The sequence below is a fragment of the Rhipicephalus microplus genome, chromosome 3 (assembly GCF_043290135.1).
Source record: "Rhipicephalus microplus isolate Deutch F79 chromosome 3, USDA_Rmic, whole genome shotgun sequence".
NCBI classification, from domain to species: Eukaryota; Metazoa; Arthropoda; class Arachnida; order Ixodida; family Ixodidae; genus Rhipicephalus; species Rhipicephalus microplus.
Genome location: NC_134702.1, coordinates 228,572,231 through 228,589,094, shown reverse-complemented (window position 1 = coordinate 228,589,094; position 16,864 = coordinate 228,572,231). Strand labels below are relative to the sequence as shown.

At 47.1% G+C, this 16,864-nt stretch overlaps 1 protein-coding gene across 3 annotated transcripts in view; it reads right to left on the bottom strand.

The window, feature by feature from the left end:
- LOC142804154 (phosphatidylinositol 4,5-bisphosphate 3-kinase catalytic subunit beta isoform-like) overlaps positions 1 to 16,864 on the bottom strand; it is an 88,948-nt gene that overhangs the window by 36,775 nt on the left and 35,309 nt on the right. The gene's annotated exons all lie outside the window — the stretch shown is intronic.

Genomic DNA, 16,864 nt, shown 5'->3' with positions numbered 1-16,864 from the left:
CTTTATCGTACAGCGTTATCGTTTTTTTTTATTCGCGGCTGGGCTGGCACATGGCCTTCAACTGAAACGTTGATGGAGTGGTCAGATAGCCCGGGGTGATAGTTAATGGACGTAACGCTATCGAGATTTGAAGAAAGCACAAGGTCGAGGATCGTGGAAGTGTTGTCAGTCTGTATAGTCGGGGTAGTAACAATCTGTGTTAAACCAAAAGTAAGGCATGATTGATGATTGATATGTTGCGTTTAACGTCCCAAAACCACTATATGATTATGAGAGACGCCGTAGTGGAGGGCTTCGGAAATTTCGACCACCTGGGGTTCTTTAACGTGCGCACAAATCTGAGCACACGGGCCTACAACATTTCCACCTCCATCGGAAATGCAGCCGCCGCAGCCGGGATTTGAACCCGCGACCTGCGGGTCAGCAGCCGAGTACCTTAGCCACTAGACCACCGCAGCGGGGCAAAAAGTAAGGCTTGTGTTTACAAACTCAGCTGCCGTGTTATGCCTAGCTGTTGTCGCAGCAGGATTTGACCAGTTTATTGCTGGAAGAATAAAGTCGCGAACAAAAGAATGGATGCCTGGCGATGGGAAGATACTAAGGAAAGAATCGCTTCGTGTAGATGAATGACAAATGATTGGTCAGCGTCGGGCGGGTGGTTACAAACGCCAATAATAGTTGGTGGTCAAGAATCATTGCAGCGTACAAAGAGCAGTTCAAGAGGGAAAGGAACGTTTCATTCATCCTCTGTCACGTGTGAATAACTATTTTTACAATCTTATTGCACAGCCGTGGGCACACATCAAGCAGAAGGCTGTGGCTGTGGGTGCTGGCGTCTGCTATGCCTGTCATTTATCGTTTACGTCATACCAGCTTCAGAAGGACTGTAAGAGATTTGAAGGTAAAGTTATTTGCGTGTCATATTTTACACGTATTTTTTAGATCAACTTGCATGCACTTGTCAGATACCTGTATCCTCATCTTCTGCCACGTGTGACTATTTTTTGCTATCCTATTGTACAGCCGTGGGCACACAACATGCAGACGGCTATGTGCGCTGGCGTCTGCAATGCCTGTCATCTATCTCTTCCGTCAGAGGAGCTTCACAACAACTCTACAAGATGTCACAACGAGGCCGGAATTGTACATTTCACCATGAATTCTCTTAATAGATAACGTTCATGTGCATAGAGAAAAATAGAACATTTGAATGCCTCATTTTTGTCTTTCGCTGTTGCAGTGATTGCGAAAGCAATGACACACAGATAGCAAAATAATTTTTTTGTGTGTTCTTTTCCCCGCCATTTGTTTCTCATTGCACCGAAAAACGGGCGAAAAAAAGTATTAGGCCGTGCGGAGAATAAATAGAAACGCAATATTTGAACTGAATTTAAAAAGTTAATCCTATTGGAATATTTGAGTGTACCAATCGTTCGTCCGGCGAGGTCCAACTGAGAGGAATAATGGTTGCCCGGTAAGGTGTATATGTGGGAACTAACGGTTGCCCCATAAGGTGTAAATGTGAAGACTAAATGTGAGTCCCTCGAGCTGGTCTGTGGGGACTAACTGTTAGACCCGTTGCCGTTAGTCTCTAGAAGTATTAATGGTAGTGGCAGCCTCATTAGTCCCCAAAAGGACAAACCATGTACCATTTTAGCACGCTTTTGCCTTAGAGTGCATGGTCAAGGCATCGAATCTTGCCAACTACTGCATTATGCACAATGCCTGGGTGTGCACACAGAATGAAGTCTATTTCAATTTTAGTTTCCCCATTAGAACTTTGCCACCTCCACTCCTGCTGTGTTAATAGTTATTATGGAGATTTATTACTATTAGTCTCATTTTCAGTATAACTACAATAATAATGAATATTGCGGCCACCATACCACTATTATTATCGTTAGTACCTCCATCATTCTTATTATGCATGCCCTATGCTTCCATGTTCGTTTTTAGGGGCTAAACTAATAAAGGTGTGGGTCTGTCCGTCCCTTGTATGTATGTACGCGACCGCCTATAGCTACACCTTTGACAACTGCCCACTTCGTCCTGGCAAGCATCCCACAACGCACCATTACCGATCCACCACTTCCCCGACGATAAAGCTGTTATAATGAAGGCGGAACGGAAGCCACGTACCGGTACCACTTAAGGATAACAAAATTTTTTCTATAAATATGTACAGTGTTTGCCAGGTTTTTAATGATGTGGTGGGCGATATTTGCGGGTGGTTTGCGGTTTAGCGATAAAAACCTCCAGGGCTTCGCCCCACTGATCATCATTTACTCCGTGGATACGCTGTGCTTTTTTATTGCGATATCAATGATATGGACACACTCGGTGAAATTTCGCCGCCGGCATCGGCGTGGATGTCGGCGCTGATGTTACGCACCTTATATGTATACGTATGTATATATATATATATATAAACGCAAGAAAGAAAACAAGCCCAGAAAAAAAAGACTCCGGAGCACGGAATCGAACGTGAAACCTCCGCGTCGTTAATGCCAGGCGTTAATTACTGAGCCACTGACTGGTACGTGTGTGCCGGGCGTTAACTACTGAGCCACTGACGGGTACCTTCATCAACTCTGAAACGGCAAGCTATTCATATTTACTACTCACCGCTGTTGGCGGGCATCTCGGGGTGGGGAAAACTATTGTGCTTTCAGCATTATCAGCAAGATGGCGCAGTGAGCGCGCGGCGGCCCTCATATCTCATGCGTACTTTAACCCACGTAAAGATAAGGGGCTGTACACTCGATCACGCGCCCTTATCTTGCAGTGGGGAGAATCGTATGTCTTGGCTAGTCTTTGCGTTTTGTCTAAACGATTTTGTTGAAGTTACCGGGGGCACAAAGGTCACTGGAATCGTTGCGCAGCCTGCGTTTGCGAAAAGGGTGCGCTTTTCACACAGCGAAGTAACAACTGAGGCGCTTATTTGCCCTAATCTGTACCTGTGAGTACGTTTAGTGCGTTGTTTGTGCGTGAGAAACATAGGGCACGTTTCCATCTGCTTGCCATTATGCACTTGACCTTCCAATTTGTTGCTATCGGTTTCATTGCTTTGCGTTTGTGGCAAAGCTGTGACTTTTTGGTTGCCTTATGGTTCAGTAGTAAATTGAGCTATGGGACATGTGAAGTTAGGAGCTGATGGGCTACGAGGCCATAAAATACAGTGATATGAAAGTGCGACGTAACTCCTTCTTTATAATAGCGCAGCAGCCTTGCATGCAATGACGATTTTCGGTTCACATGCAGATGCCGCACCATTTCCAACCGAAGATTTACTTAAAACTCGTGATGAAGGAGTCGTTTAAAACAAGAAAGACGAGGTCTAGGATGAGGCCTTGCTAATGACCACCTGCCGGTAATGGACTTCTTCACCAGAGCAGGATTGGCCATCCTGGGCAGTACTTGGCCAACACCTTCCATGACTACAGAAGTTAACCCTTGGCCCTCAGTCCCCAGCGGCTGCGAAGCAGCTGTTGAAGACGGCAGTCATACTTGCGACGCAGCCAAGGGTGCTAAGCATCTATGGGCATGACAGGCTGTCATTCGAGTCTGAACTTGGCTACATTCAACGCTTGAACGCTGTCTAGTGAGGCTTGTCTAGCTGTTGTATTAGAAAAGTTATAGGGTGCAAACGAGATGTAATAGGGCTCTGTGAAATTAGGAGGACTCGTGAGGCTTATACAATGCTGACGAACGACCACGTCATTTTGATTTTCGTAGCGAACTGGGGGATGAGGAATAAGAAGAAAGAATGTGCACAACACGGGTCCTGGGGCAAAGTGGACACGTCCTATGCGATTGTAGATTAGTTGAGAGAAAAAAAAACTAGGGATAAAATAAACACTGGGGAACTAGGGTAAAACATTAACATGGGTAAACCGGGTAAACTGCTTCCGCCAAAACTGGGGTAAAACGGAATGGAACACTGGGAAGCTGCATAAAAATGAATTGGGGAAACGGACACCTCCTATGCTACCATGTTTTAGTGTACAAAAAAAAACTAGTGGTAAGGTTTGTATACACAAAAATATCGCTGACAACAGAGATGAATATTATAGCATCCGTGAGAGGGTTTCAAGAATCAAAATAAGGTTTAACAAAAGCTACAAGATGAAGGTGGTACAGGCTTACACTCCTAAATCGAGTCATGATGATCATTTGTTTGAATGCATATATCAAGACGTAGAGTCATTCCTTAATAATATAAAAACGCAGTACACTATTCTGATGGGCGAGGTTAATGCCGAAGTAGGTAAGAAACAGGCCGGAGACTATGCAGTGGAGGAATATGGCATTGGCTTCAGGATCAACAGAGAGGAGTTATTAGTAGAGTTCGCAGAACGTATTAATATACGGATCTTGAACACCGTCTTCAAACTTTGCACACACAAAAATAAACAGGTGGTCAAATAAAACATACAAAAAGTAAGTGTCAGCTAAATGGAATTGCCAATCTGTGAAATAGTTTCCTAAGAGCTGTGCGAAACTGTACCACTTGCGCATTGTTGTTCTGGTAAAAACGAAGTTGGCACAGGTGTGCGCATCGTGGCAGACCTCCCCGGCTACGGTTCTGTCTGAGTGCCTCTTCACGCACAGTGTATTTCACTTTACCTAAATGAGCACGCAGACTCACAGAAAACATCTTTGTGCACTTCCTCACACCAAAGCAAGAGATAATTGCGAGGTCTACAACCAACAACCGAGGAACGATAAAAATTGCTGTCCGTCTCCTTATTGTGCGCGTAACCCGCCACGGGGTTGTTGTGGTTATAAAGGTGCTCCATTGCCGACCGAAGGTCACAGAATAGACATCCGACAGCGGTGGTTGAATATGTTAGAGTCTTGGATACCTATTGATCTAGGTGCACGTTTTGAAAAATACCTGGTCGTCAAAATTTCTGTAGCCCAGTAGTATGACGCCCCTCATTATCTTATCACTCGGTTGAGAGGTAAAGCCACGGCAATTATTATCTAGGCACCATTTCGTCATTTGCGTTTCGCGTTGTCGAATATCATAAATACCCCGTGAAATGCGAAAGGGAAACACTGGCGGCGTAAACAGGAATCGTACAATAACTGTTATTATACGAAAATTCTGTGCTGTACACGTTCTTCCAAATTGGAAAGAAAAGCTTGTACTTCGCAAGTTTAGAACGAGTTCCCATTACTAATTCATCTGATGCAAAAGAAACCCGTTACACCTGCATTCTGAAAGCTTAAAAGTGTCTCTACATTAGCGTTGCATTTGAAGTTTTTTTAAAAATACACAGTCGGATAACAACGAAGCAAAATAAAGTGAGCGGCTTAGAGCTCACATGAAGCTACAAAAGTTATACGGATTTGAAATCACCGACAGAAGGTTATACGTAGGTAAAAGGAATCTAAGAAAACCTATCTAGACAAACAAGTTTTTTTAGATACCACCAGATACACAACAAGCTGGTTTAATTGCAACTTTTGTGCTCGTTAATTTGAAGACCTATGCATGTATCCTGTTTAAAGCCAGTCATCAAAAATTGAGGCAGAATACTGCGCTTCAGAAATTTAAATGGACACAATCGCCCATGCACCAATATATATATATATATATATTGCACAGAAAACCACACTGGAAGAGCAATAATTAGGCGATGAATGGGTGCTGATTCAATTGTCGAGTTTGAGTAAATTATAGTGTTCAGAAAACCAGAAAACATAACTGCAACTGAGTTGAGTCCCATGTTCACAGCTTGCCAACATAATTCTGTCTGTTTCTCTCCAACTATTTCTATGTTCTCCCTCACTTCTTTCTACATAAATCCTTCTATCTCTCTTTTACTCTCCTTAATTCCTCTTCATTTACCTTTTCCTTATCCTCTCTGCCGTTTTGCACCTACTTACTCTCCACTACTCTACAAGACTATATGATCTGCTAGCGTGCGTGGATGTTGCAGAGAAACGTATTGCCAATATTTTTGTCAACATCAACACTTCATTAGGACGGTCAGTCAGCGAAGACATAATACTAACAAATGAGAAGTCATTCATAATGGTTTTTGAGTGCTTTTTGTTACTACCGTTGTAGAGCATGATTCGAAATTGCCTCTATTTGGTATATTCTCACTGTTGAATGCTGGCTATTTACTGCTATGTAATCGTCATTGGACCGCAATACGAGCAGAATGAACATATCAGTCCTCTGTGTGCAATGAAGTCCTTCAAATCGTAATGCCTGTGATGAGAATATTGTCGCGGTACAACGCGAATAAAACACAGATACACCTTGGGACGACGAAAGCAGCGTGTCCTCAACAGCTGAGTCACAAGATCGTCTTCTTTGGCCTCGAGAGAAGCTAGAGGCCCACTACCTCGTGCCCACTAAATGCCCCATCATCGTTATCGTCCACATGTAGACACGTGTCATTTGCCTCTCTCCCAAAGAGCATCGCCCCGATGCGCAGTCTGTAATGCAGATTTTTTCTAAAGTAAAGTATTATGCAATCACTCGCTGACGTAGGGTTTCATGCGGACTACGTGAACGAGTTCAGGATGGTGCTGGCGACGCCTTGTACTATACAAACAGTCGGGAACAACTTCGTAAGTGACATCACTCAGTCGTCGCACAACTAGGTACGGTCCAAAGTATCTTCTTAAGAGTATTTTAGAAAGTCCTCGTTTTCGTATGGGCGTCCAAACCCATACTTTGTTGCCAGTTTGGTTGACGACTGTTCTGCGGTGTGCATTGTAGCGGCCTGCATCGTAGTCTTGCTGCTGGCTGATCCGTAAACGTGCAAGTTGCCTAGCTTCTTCTGCGCGTTCCGTAAACGTGTCGGCGTCCGGGACTATGTCGTCACCTTCGTGCGGTAACATTGCATCTAACATGGTTCGTACTTCCCGTCCATGAACGAGGCTGAAAGGTGTCATGCGGGTCGTTTCTTGCTTGACCGTGTTATATGCAAACGTTATGTAAGGAGAGATTGTATCCCAATTTTTGTGTTCGACGTCAACGTACATCGAAAGCATGTCTTCAACTGTTTTGTTTAGACGCTCTGTCAGCCCGATCGTTTGTGGGTGGTATGCGGTGGTCTTACGATGCGTTGTTCCACTCAGCATCAAAACATGGTCCAAAAAAGCTGCTGTAAATGCGGTTCCTCTGTCTGTGATTACGACGGTTGGTGCACCATGCCTTAGTACAATATTCTCGATAAAAAATCTTGCCACCTTCGCTGCTGTACCTCTCTGGATAGCCTTTGTCTCGGCATAACGGGTCAAATAATCCGTCGTGACGATAACACATCGGTTGCCTGCAGTAGAAGTAGGGAGTGGGCCCAAAATGTCCATGCCGATCTGGTGGAATGGAGTTGTTGGGACCTGTACGGGTTGCAGGAGGCCAGCTGGTTTAGTTGGCGGTGACTTGCGTCGCTGGCAGTCGAGACAGGTACGAACGTGGTGCTTCACGGCTGTGGTTAGTCTTGGCCAGTAATACCTTTGCTGTACCCTGGCCAACGTTCTTGTGTAACCCAAGTGGCCAGAGGTAACCTCGTTGTGGCATGCTTTCAGTACTTCGGTGCGAAGGGCTACTGGGATGACGAGCAAATAGGCAGATCCCGTAGACGAAAAATTTCTTTTGTAGAGTACTCCGCCACGTAAACAAAATGATGACAACGCTCTTGTGAAAATTCTTGGCGCCTTCCGAGATCTGCCATCAAAGTAGGTAATTAAGCCAAGCAACTTAGCGTCGTCTCGTTGTTGCTGCGCAATGGTTTTCGTGTCGAGGACACCGAGAAATGATGTTTCCTCCTCCTCGGGTAGGGTTGCCGACTCAATAGGTGAACGGGACAAACAGTCGGCGTCCGTATGTCGCTTTCCTGGCTTATGTACAACTGCCATGTCGAATTCCTGAAGCCTGAGACTCCAACGCGCTAATCGGCCGGTAGGGTCTTTAAGATTAGTTAACCAACACAGTGAGTGGTGGTCGCTAATTACTTTGAAGGGGCGGCCATATAAATACGGACGAAATTTCGTAACAGCCCATACCACGACGAGACATTCCTTCTCAGTCGTGGAGTAATTAGCCTCAGCACGTGTTAACGTTCTGCTTGCGTAAGCGATTACCCTTTCTGTGCCCTCTTGCTGCTGCACAAGCACAGCTCCCACGCCAACATTGCTAGCATCGGTGCGAAGCATTGTAGGGGCTCTCTCGTCGAAGTGGGCAAGGACTGGGGGTGTTTGTAGTCGCTGGCGAAGATCGTTAAAAGCAGCTTCCTCTTCGTTATTCCACTCAAAGGTGACGTCTTCTCTTGTGAGGCGAGTTAGTGGTGATGCTATGCGCGCGAAGTCCGTGATAAATCGTCGATAATACGCGCAGAGGCCGGGAAAGCGTCTGACAGCCTTTTTATCGGTCGGCATAGGGAACTGTTCTACGGCTGCGATTTTTTCAGGATCGGGACGAATACCAGCATGACTGACGACATGACCAAGAAATCGCAGCTCTTCGTAGCAAAAGTGGCACTTCTCAGGTTTCAACGTCAGGCCCGCGAACTGTATGGCGCGTAAGACCACCTCAAGTCTTTCAAGGTGCTCGTCAAACGTCGCGGAAAACACTATGACGTCGTCCAGATATACTAAGCATGTTTTCCACTTCAACCCAGAAAGCACGGTATCCGTGAGTCTTTGAAAGGTAGCAGGGGCTGAGCACAAACCGAATGGCAAGACCTTAAATTCATATAACCCATCTGGTGTCACAAAAGTGGTCTTCTCACGGTCTCTCGGGTCCACCTCGATTTGCCAATATCCACTACGCAAGTCCATTGAAGAGAAGTATTGAGCATGTCAAAGTCTGTCGAGAGAGTCGTCTATACGCGGTAGTGGATATACGTCTTTTTTGGTCACCTGATTTAGCTTGCGGTAATCCACACAGAAGCGCAGGCAGCCGTCCTTTTTCTTAACGAGGACTACAGGCGACGCCCAGGGGCTCTGTGAAGGCTGAATGACGTCATCTTCAAGCATTCTGTCTACCTGCTGTTGTATCGCTTCATGTTCTTTTACAGCCACGCGATAAGGGTTCTGGTGAATAGGTCTCGCCGTTTCCTCGGTAATTATTCGATGCCTGGTTGAAGGCGTGCGGCCAACTCTTGATGTTGTCGAAAAGCAGTTTTGAAATTTGGCCAGTAACTCAAGGAGTCTGCGTCGGTCGTCTTTCGGCAAAGTAATGGTAACGTCCAGAACAGGTGCTGAATCAAGATTTAGCGACTCGTCGACTACCGCCAAGCAGCCTTCGGCATCTACGACATCGTCGAAGTAAGCGACAGCCGTGCCTTTAGAAAGATGCCGGCGCTCAGCACTAAAATTGGTCAGCAGCAAGTCCGTGCGTCCAGCAGCAACTCTGACGATACCTCGTGCGACAGAAATACCGTGGGTGAAGAGCAGCGAGCTTATTCGGTCCGCAACTCCTTCGGCGTCAAACTGAGCAGCGGCGGCCACAGAAACGATCGTGCATGACCTCGGAGGGAGAACCACATCGTCATCAGTAAGACGCAGTTGGTTTGGTCGCGCCTCTGGAGAATTGGGTAAGCCCGAACTGTTGCAAAACGTAATCAAGCTCTCTGGTATGTTGATGACGGCACCGAATTCCCGTAAAAAGTCCATGCCAAGAATTACGTCTCTGCAGCATGCGGCGATTACGACGAACGACGCAGTGAAAGGAGAACCTCCAATGTCAATTCTTGCGGTACGTCTTCCCGAGGGCATCAATAACTGGCCTCCTGCTGTTCTTATATGAGGGCCCGTCCGTGGCGTCTTCACTTTTCTTAGGCTGTCGGCAAGGTCCTGACTGATAATGGAGAAGTCGGCACCAGTGTCGACTAAAGCTGTCACTTTCTGGCCGTCGAGAAGAACACTAAGGTCAGCAGTCACAATTTCATCGTTTTCACGGCTTATCGGCTGTATGGCGTCGTGCTGTGGGGGCTTCTTGTCGTCATCTTTATGGCCTGCAACCTTGCTCCCGGAGGTCGCCGCTCTCAGTTTCCCCGGCGCGGGCTAGGTGACCTTCTTGTATTAAGGTCCGCGTATGGGCGGCGGTGTGACAAAGGCAAACGCGCGGGGGACGGAGAGCGGGGCTGACGTCTAGGACCAGGAGGGTGAGCAGGCATTGCCTTCCCTGCAGTGGTAGAGCCGTCCTCAAAGTGAGAACGGGCTCCATAGAAAGAGGTGTCGTCACGGCGCGGAGTGTATTCGTCGTTGGCACGTCGGCCGTCAAACCAAGGTCGTTGAGGCGGAATGAATCACCTCGATGCCAGCAATGACGGGCAATATGTCCTGCACCTCCGCAGTGAAAGCATAGTGTACGTCTCTTCACTGTGCGCCATGCATCTGTTTTCCGGGTCGGTGGACGCGTCGATGCCCATGGGGTGGCTGTGGATGGCTGGTTGTATGGCTGTAGCATAGGTGGTTGTAGTAGTGTCTGCTCTTGCGGCGGATACGAAGGGGCCATTGGCACCTGGCGGTAGAGCGTCGGCATAGCGGGTGGTGGACGTCGGAGAGCGGTAGCGTAGCTCATAGGACGCTGCTGAGCATCAGGACTAGCCGTAGACAACGCTTGGTGGATTTCGTCGCGTACGACTTCAGTGATCGACGTGATGGAATTTTCAGCAACAGGATTCCGCAACTTCTGCAGTTCCTCGCGAACTATCTCCCTAATCAAGTCTCGCAAGTAGCTCTGACTCTCAGACGTCATGGCGATAGCATTGATTGGGACATTGCAGGACATGCGGTCATATTGCCTGCAGCGTTGATGAAGGGCCCGCTCGGTAGCCATAGCCTCCTTAATGAAATCAACCACGGTACTCGGAGGGTTGCGCAGTAGCCCGGCAAAAAGCTGTTCCTTGACACCGCGCATGAGGTAACTCAACTTTTTATCTTCCGTCATGTGCGGGTTAGCTCGTTGAAAGAGACGAGTCATGTCCTCTGCAAACATTGCAATGGTTTCGTTGGGTTTTTGAACCCGAAGCTCCAATAACTGCTGCGCCCGGTCCCTTCTATCGATATTGGCGAAGGTATCGACGAACTTCTGTCGAAAGTAGGGCCAAGCTGACAGATTGCCTTCTCTATTCTCATACCAAGTACGAGCACCGTCGTCAAGGTAGAAATAGGCGCGTGAAAGCTTTTCCTGTTCCGACCACTGATTTACCTTGGCAACACGCTCGTAGTGGTCCAGCCAGTCGTGAACGTCATCATGGGCACCGCCACTAAAGCGATCGGGAACGAGGGGTAGAAAGAGGGTCACCTGAGATGGGTGCGTCGGAAAGCTGCCTTGGGGCACCTGTTGCGAGCTTGCGTTGGCCATTGGTTGAGGTGTGCGGTGCCTAGCAGGTTCCGGCGAGTGAGTCAGCTCTGGCGCGAGGCCTCGCAACCGTCGACTGGAGTGATGCACCGGTGTTTCTACAGGTGACAATGCGTTTGGACTCGATGAGTGGCTCCCAGCGGGCGTGTGGAGCATCAGACAGGGTTGCGACCCCGCACCTCCACCAGTGTCGCGGTACAACGCGAATAAAACACAGATACACCTTGGGACGACGAAAGCAGCGTGTCCTCAACAGCTGAGTCACAAGATCATCTCCTTCGGCCTCGAGAGAAGCTAGAGGCCCACTACCTCATGCCCAATTAATGCCCCATCATCGTTATCGTGCACATGTAGGCACGTGTCAATATACTATAAAAAACTTAGATAGCCGAGTGTTGACGACACTCGCCTTCTAAACATGGATAAGCGGTGTCAAATCTCGCCTCACTGAGATGTGTTTTGATTCATTGATACGTGGGGTTGAACATCTCAAAACCACCATATGATTATGAGAGATGCCGTAGTGAAAAGCTCCGGAAATTTCGACCACCTGGGCTTCTTTAACGTGCACCCAAATCTGAGCGCACGGGCCTACAACATTTTCGCCTCCAATGGAAATGCAGCCACCGCAGCCGAGATTCTATCCCGCGACCTACGGTTCAGCAGCCCAATACCTTAGCCACTAGACCCCCACGGCGGGGAGGGGAGATGTTTTTTTTTTTCGCCAAGTATTTCTACCTATATCTTGTTTTCGCTCTCTCTTCATTCCTGTCACCCATTAGGCATCACATTTCGGAAAAATTAGCGTATGTGTTCCGGGAGTGAACCAAAGAGGAAGAAGATAAAGAAAGAGCGTGTGCTGGCTCGTGATGATGCATCGCCGACGAAATTTCAAGGCCGAAAGGCTGCCGCAGTGACGTCAGAGGTTGGGGGCGCAGTTGCCCAACTGAGCATGCTCAGTAAGACTTTTTTTCCACATATTTTATTCGGCCCAATCTAGCCGCAGCAGCTGCGAGAGCGGGAGCGTTAAGCGCGATACAGACATGCGATTTTCTCTGCAATTCGGCGTGCGGTATGGCAATGCGACTGCCGGAGTGGTGACGTTTCGTGACGTTTCGTGACGTTTTTTCGCGTCGCACCGCCGCATAGCCGGTGCGGCGTGCATCAAACCGGCCAGATATTTTCGTCGCAGCATCGCACCGCCGCATGGCAGCAGCCTATCACAGCGCGAGCATATGAGTAGCGTCACGATACTAGTCGCGCCATCTCCCTATCGCCGCTCCCATCACCCGTGGTCCAAGGCTCCAGGCGAGTCGGTGGAGCGGTGCGAGCGTGGATTGCTGACATCGCCGACTGCAGCGGCGTGACAAACATCGAGTACGTTTCCGTGGTGACGTGATATTATTCCGCATTGAATAAAGGGATGCTCTAAGTGTGCCTTTTCTGCACGACAACGCCCGTTTTGAAACTGCTAGAGAAATCGAAGATCGTGAGCAGCAATGCAAGGTCATTTCGCAGGTAAACACAGCTACCGACGTCTCTGCACTGGCTCGCTTCGCTTCCACCTTTGCTCTTCACATCGATGGCATCGATAAAATAATAATGTATGCTAACGTATTACATACGAGTGCAATGCTTGATAGTGTTGTCAAAAACAAGCTCTCGATGACGAGCTCGTGTGTGAACGGCGTAGGTGACGGCCGGCGCCCGCGATGCTATAGGCCTACCTGTCGGAGTCGTGAATAATCAGCTGTTGCCGTGGTTACGACGTGCTTGTCGTTCACGAATGCGATTTAATAACTATTTTTTTGTGGAACGACGCGTGGCTGTGTAATGTTGTTTGTTTTGAGCCTCATTACAAGGATACCAAGTTGTTCGACCCTGCATACCGAGGCGCCGCAGGGAGGTGGGGCCTGCCGCTGATAGCTTCCTCGCCCCCGTGTGTCCCAAAACGTGGCCTGCGGCACGCCGCATCGCACGGGAAATCGCACGTCTGGCTCGCGCTTTAGTTCTAAAACGTGAACAAAACACAGGCTTTCCGCCGCGTTCGCGGCGTAATGGGCCACCAGCCTCTGACGTCACTGCGGCAGCCTTTCGGCCTTGAAATTTAGTCGGCGTTGGATGATGAAATGTTTCCTTCTATGACACTCGGTGAACCTCTAGCATAGCGACTCTACTATAGAAAACCAACAGTCTTTTCCGCACGTGGTCAGCCTCAGCGGCGCACGCTTCCCTGCTCCTCAAACGGGCTCCATAAAGTCAAAATGATGATGCATTGTTGCTACGTGACAAATGAGCTGTACATACTTTTAAATGCAAAGCATTTCTTAAAAAAATCGGTAACTTTGAGTGCATCTATCTATCTATCTATCTATCTATCTATCTATCTATCTATCTATCTATCTATCTATCTATCTATCTATCTATCTATCTATCCGCCCACAAGAGTTAGCGCTCCGGTCCGTTTCAATAAAGGTACCGATACAAAACTAAGCATGGCATAACATGACTGTATGAAGAGCATACTTAACTAGTCATAACATGAAAATCATGACATGTACGTCATGGTTTACATTTCATGGTCCTGCTGCTCCCTCGGTGGTTTCGTTCACATGACACGTCAAAACTACTATGGTTTGACATGACTGCATGACAAACACAAGCGACAGACCCTAACATGAAAATCATGACATGCGTGCCATTTAACAATATGACTACATGCCATGCTCATGATGTGCTCGCGGCCGTGTCTCTAGTCACATATACCAAGTTGTGCATTACTCAACGTCAATGAATGACGAAGGTATGTGACTCGTGCAAACATGATAATCATGAGGTGTCTGTCATGTGAGAACATGACTACATGCCACAGTCAAGGCACCAATGAGTTTCGGTGAGACCCGGAGCGCGTGCGCGCCAGCGTTCGTTTTGTCGCGTCACGCCAGCGTTGCCACGCCAGGCGCTGGTCCTGCCACATGCTGTTTTGATGCAAGGGCGTTTGAGCGCGTCCGGCGTCCCTCCGTCACAAAAAGACGCAGACGCAGTGTTGTCTGGGTAACGCATCGGCGTGAAACGCGAAAAGCAGCATGTCGCATTTCGTGCCGATTGCCGTCGGGCCGTGCCGACGGACGCAGGTCGCGCCAGTCAAACCTGCCGTGAGACTATATAGGGCTCGCGTTTTGCTAACGTAGCGTCGCTGTGGCGTGCGTTCGCGCACGTTCACGTTACATTGTAGTACATTGGGCCCTTTATGATGCACTCAAGGCCATTTTGCTAGCTCCACATATACCAAATTTGGCGTTACGTGACGTGAACAGATGACGAAGGCAAACGACACATATAAACATGATAATAATGACACGGAAGTCATGTACGGCATAATTTACCTCCACTTTCCAACGTTGTGCTGATTTTAAAGCGACGTATCCACTTTGCTCATTCGTGCTTCGCATATCATCGATTCCCACTGTTCGTGGGATCTGCCAATTTTTTTTTTTGGTGCCTGATGCGATTGGCCACCTGCTCTGTTCAGCATGGCGTGCGTGCGCGCACCTGCTGATTGCAGTCACGCATTTACAGAAGGAACACCGTGTCCTCTGCCATTTCTTCGTAAACATTATGAGCTGTCGTTACATTTCTACCGATTCTGAATAGAACGGTGGTGTTCCTCCATTCATCCTAATCGTTCGTAGAAGGCCGTTCCTTGGAAAGCTGTTCCGTAAGATAGTGCGATGACGTCATGCCTACTACAACGTAATTTGCTGGTGGCACAGTACACTGTTTTTTTTTATATAAATTAAAAAAAAATATGTGTATGTATACCCTACACCTTTATAAGAGTACTCCACGAGCATTCATCTATGCTAAATCGCACACTCATTATTGTCTCGCCTCTAACAATAACAACGTTTTGCTCCAGCAAGTTACCCATGCGTGACTGTAATGAAACCTTTATTTTTCATAAGGCCCAGCAAGCAGTCACCATGTTGTGGAACTTGGCCCAAAGGAAATAAAAAAATATGTGTGATTCATCATCGAGTTACTAGTCGCAATGGAGATTGCTATCGATGCGCTTCTCGAAACACAAGGTGCGATTCCCTTAAAAAATGATCTTTATATAAGATATGGTTGAAGCCTTTGTTGAAATGCAAACGTCAAGTGATATTTTCTTCAAGCTCTCAACCCTCTTCTCTAGATGGTGCACCCCTCGCCACTCCGACCTACTTCAGCTTGGCTAGCGTTAGCGATTTCGAAACCGTTTTCATTTGACGTCACGACAACGTGACAACTCACCGATATTTCTGACGTCCTAGGGATTTCACATCACAACTACATCACACAATGATGTAGTGACAAGACATCTCCGCCGAGTCAATAGTGTGCCAATCTCCAAGGCACTGCTAAAGCACGTGGGCTGCATGGAACTTACAATTCCTTCGTTCGTGGAGGCATCGCTAAACTGCTTTGAACGCGCAGGGCTTTCACGCAAAGTCGGGGCTCATCAATAGAATCAATTAGGAAGAAAAGGTAAAAATGCCTTCTGCGTCTCAGTCACCTGTAACTAATGCATTTGGGGCATCGTTGCTTTTCTGTGATGTTTGACATCACTTGACTAAAACGTGATGACTTAATATTTTTGAAGTTTCACTCGTTTGTTTAAGTTGCACAAACTTCGTCCAGCCTGACGTAGCATGTGGTCTATAAGAAAAATGAAATCTTCACTATATCATGTTTTCGAATAGGAGCCTCGAAGAAAAATGTTTTCTTTAGAAAAGAAATGAAAAAGCGCTAGTGGTACCTTTTGCCCTTTTTTGAAATATATTGACTTTGTCGTATCACGAGGGATGATGGTTGAAAAAAAAAACAATCGTAAAAGATAGTAAAAAATGAAAGTTGTACCATCAGTTTTCCAACTCGACCAAGCAGCAATGACTGGGCTCAACGCTTGCCAACGCTGCCTCGGCTGTCCGGAGGTTTCAACGATTATATAACCCTTACAAGCAGAACAGCAGCACCTATGTGCCTACCACATTGTTGAAGTTAAAGAGGGAATTAGTTTGAATTTGTAAATTGTTCTCTGTGAATTTCATTGGGGATAACAGCTTCTCTAATAGAGGAGAAATTCAGGGTCAAGGTCTTAAATTGAAATTTTGTGCCTGAATCATCTCACGAGAACGGTGCGCTTGTCCTAGTGTATTTCCTAGTCCTAACGCTTGTCCTAGTTTATGTCCTAGTGTATTTTACAATATTGTGGCGACCTTGGCACAATGAAATTTCTTTACACTTCATTTAACTCTATATCTCTTCATAGAACAGCGTACGTCATTTTTACTGATTATTAACTACATAGGACCCTGTAGATGCCGTCAATATCTACGACGTCAGGACATTTTTTCTGAGAATGTTTAGGTGGCCTCACCAACCACACTTTTGTTTTGCGCGTTTTCTCTCTTACCAAGTGCATTGTAGAGGAAGGCGAAGTGATTTGGAAATTTCGAACGAGATATATATTGAAATGTAAGAAACATC